At 41.6% G+C, this 4008-nt stretch overlaps 1 pseudogene; it reads right to left on the bottom strand.

The window, feature by feature from the left end:
• Positions 1–209: 209 nt before the first annotated feature.
• On the bottom strand, positions 210–604 carry LOC110289309 (golgin subfamily A member 7 pseudogene; annotated as a pseudogene).
• Between the last annotated feature and the right edge of the window lie 3404 nt (positions 605–4008).

The raw sequence follows: 4008 nt of genomic DNA, 5'->3' as shown, positions 1-4008 counted from the left end.
CTTGGAAACAAATCAAAAGAACACAGAGTCCTACACAATTGGGAGACAAAGTGGATGCTGAGTGATGAGCGGTCACTCCAGGTGTGGCATTGTGGCTCTGGCAGCAGAGACAAGAGAATAATGCTCTGGAGAGGAGGTAGGGACATTCTGCCAATGGCCAGGGGATAGACGAAGGTTCCAGCTGGATGCGGGACCTGTAATTCTGTGGTTTATCTTCCACCTCTGTCGTCATAGATGGTGATTTCAATATCTCGAAGTCCTCTCTCAGTGGGGTCTGTTAGGAGGAGGCCTTGGGGAGCATTCTGTTCTTGAATGTTTTTGGAGACTTTCTTCAAGACCTTCTCATAATGAGTTTCCATGCATAAGAAGATGGTGTATGCTGTTAAACAAGTCAAAAGGCCTTCAAGATATAACTGGCCCCCAAGTTTCTCTGCTTCTGCATAAAGGTTATTTAGAGTTCAAACTGATTCTTCAAACTTCTGTCTATCAATCCTGTTCTCCAGCTCCACGGGGAACTTGGTCTGGAACTGGGAGCACGTGCCACTGCCATAGTCTTGCTGAATGAGCACCTTCCCCGGGACACTGGCGCTTGCTGTGGCCTCATGTCGAGGACAGGACCCGCTCGCTGCTCCGCCTCCTCGGACCTATTGTCCCACCTTGCTTTCTCACTAGCCCGTGGCTGGCTGGATTCACTTCCCTTCCCTTGTGGGCTTCTTCTGAGTTACAGAGCCCATGTTTCATCTGAGAGTCTAGGGAGATGCTGAACTCCATAGCTTTGAAGAAACCATTTTAGCTCTTCCAGGCTGACAATATAGAACAGGGGATCATATTTGAGCACTGATGGGCACCTGGGCTCTGAATGCTGGATGCAGATTTTTCTCAGTCCTTACTATCTTGTTTCCCTTATTTGACAGTGGGAAAAATTAAACCTCAGGGAATTTTTCTTTAAGTAGAATTTTGCAATCTCTGGAGGGAAGAAGCAGAATCTGCATCAGACACTGTGGGGGAGCCTCAGAGTTGGCACAGAGCACACCCAGGCACCAAATTCTCAGCACAAAGGAGATTTTATTACCCTGGAGGGGCAAATAAGGTGTTGGGGGAGGGTGCTGCCTCTGGATCTGATAAAGATGGACAGCAGATGTTTCTGCGGGAGGGGCGTTTAAGAGAAAAAGCAAAAGTCTGTCTTAGGATGAGTTGGTAAGTCCTGATTAGACAGGTTAATCAATTTGAACCTTGATGTTTAGTCTCAGAAATGAGTCAGTGGACAAATGAATTAATAGAGAGGGAAGAGGGAGGGGTTTGCAATGCCTGTGCCTGTTAGAGAGCCCTTCAGGGACTTAGGGCCTAATCTTTGCATTTCTAGTTGCTGGTATGGGGGAAACCTCTGAGTTTTGATTGTTTATTGTTGTTTGCTTCTCTTGTTTCTTTTGAACATCTTTGAGTACCTAAGTGATTGACAAGGATGGATTCATCATGGCACCAGGTGCTCCAGAGTTTAGTAACCAGGTGGCTAGGAAAAGTGGAACGTTTTTTATTGTATGATATAGTGCATCCCAGAAAAAAAATATGCAGATGTAAAAGAACAAATGGACTCCAAAGTTCCCTACTCCCACGTGCAGTGTGAGTGTGGAACAAAAAGGGAAGTAGCACCAGACTTTCCCTTTAGATACATAATGTTTTACTTTGAAGAGCAAAGAATGACATTGTACTCATTAACTTTGTGTTGCCAGAAGGAAACATCTGAGTCAGGCTACTTAAAGAAGAAAAAGGGTTGTTTTGGATTAAAGTTTGGTCTCAGAACTAAGGGAGAACAACAAATAGATAGGAAAAAAACTTTTTGTTTGAGGTGAGAAGTTGCTGTGTGGTCCATGCTACCCTCCAATTGGTGGCAATCCCATTGCCTAGGTCTCCCCAGCGTTGCGACTGTAGGCATATGTCACCATACCTGCCTCAAATGACCTTCGAAAGGGAAGGTTGTTGGAAAGGAAAGGAAAGGGAAGGGAAGGGAAGGGAAGGGAAGGGAAGGAAAGGAAAGGAAAGGAAAGGAAAGGAAAGGAAAAATCAGTGAAGCCCCTTTAAACTATATGATCAAGTGCTACAGAATACAAGGATGATAAAATCAAGAGCGGGATAAGATACACAAGCCTGAGGCTCAGTGTTCTGTCTTCAAGCTAGAATAAGCTTGAAGAAAAAGAGAGAGTTCACGTGTCCCCCAGGTGGAAGTAGGGGCAGAGAAAATGTGGAAAGCTGACATTTTTGTGAGACACAGTCTGTAAGTAAGGCTGGATAAAGAAGCTGGAGTATGGATGGAAGCTGGTTCAACTCCCAACTTCAGAACGGCTGATGTGGATTGCCTACTGAAAGAGTCTCTTCTGTCTTCCTCTCTTTCTCATACACATATGTGCACATGCATGCAACATGTATACAACATACCCTCACTTTGATTTTATACTTCTTCTGTGTTCTCTGTTTCTCAGGAATCATCTACAATTAATATATAAGATAAAATAACAGAAGAAACAGGTCTGGGATGCCCTATAATAGAAGTTGAATTAAAAATCATCCTGCAGGGGGCTGGCAAGATGGCTCAGCGGTTAATAGCACTAACTGCTCTTCCGAAGGTCCTGAGTTCAAATCTCAACAACCACATGGTGGCTCACAACCATCCATAATGTGATTTGATGCTCTCTTCTGGGGTGTTTGAAGACAACTAAACTACAGTGAACTTACATATAATAAATACATCTTTAAAAAAAATCATCCTACAAAGTAGGCACCTATCCCTTATAGTTCCACAAATCAATTCTATGTATAGTCAAGATATTCTAATCTTATGCAAGTTTTTGCTCTAAAAACCAAAATCGATATCCTCCAGTCATCATAAAAGTATATATAATGTACTAAAAACTGACAGGGGATATATATGAAACATGCTCATTAACATAGGCTTTGTTTATTATATTCACAGATTAAGAAAAAGTAATTATTTTAATATGTAAACACAAAAGCATAGATTATAATTCAATATCATGTATATTACTTCATATATATGAAAAGTGATAGAGCATAGTTGCCCAAAACTTGTCCAGAGCTGAGTATGATGGCACAAGCCTATGAGCATAGTTCTTGAGAAGTAGAGGCAGGAGGATAAGCACAAGGTTAAGGCCATCCTATTCTTCTAGGTTACGCAGCAAGACTGAAAAACATAAAGGGGGGCAAAGAAAAGGCTTGGCAGTTAAGAGCACTTCCTGCTGTTCCAGAGGACCTCGTTCTGTTCCCAGCAGCCACATGGTGGTTCACAACCATCTGTAATTCTAGTTCCAAGAAGTCTGATGCTTTCTCCTGCTCTCTAAGTGCTTCTGCACATGGGTGGTGCACATGCATTCACACAACATTAACATAAAAATAATTAAATGTAAGAAAAATGTTTTAGAGCTGACAAAATGGCTCAGCAGTTAGGAGTGCTCGCCACACAAGTCTGACAAGCTGACTTGGGTGCCTTTAGCTCACAGTGGAGAGAGATAACTGATTTCCACACGTTGTCCTGTGTCTTTCACATGTGCATGGTCACACATGGCCACACACACACACTCACTCACACACACACACACACACACACACACACACTGTGTCTATATATGTATATATCTGTGTATATAATATATATGCATAAAGTAATAACAAATAAGATTTTAAATGTAAAACCTTATAAGAAACATTACACGTATGGGTGCAATGATATAAATGCTATGTTAAAGCCATGAAGAAGGATCAGTTTTCCCAGCGTCCACCATCCTGAAAGCTCCAGAAAATGCAGCATAAAGAATAGGAAATGTCAATGTGAGAAAAAAAAAGTCACCACATACATGTTGTGTAGGAATCTATGTAGAGTACATCAAAATTGTCTTTAAAAAAAAGATACACATGTTAAAAATATACTATTGCCATGTAACCAGCAAGTAGAAAATAGTATTTAATAAGAACTCAGTCTTGAGTAGTAAAATATTA

The sequence above is a fragment of the Mus caroli genome, unplaced genomic scaffold (assembly GCF_978045245.1).
Source record: "Mus caroli unplaced genomic scaffold, Mus_caroli_1 scaffold_1, whole genome shotgun sequence".
Taxonomy (NCBI): domain Eukaryota; kingdom Metazoa; phylum Chordata; class Mammalia; order Rodentia; family Muridae; genus Mus; species Mus caroli.
The sequence above is the reverse complement of the archived record's forward strand: the minus strand, read 5'-3'. Positions and strand labels throughout refer to the sequence as shown.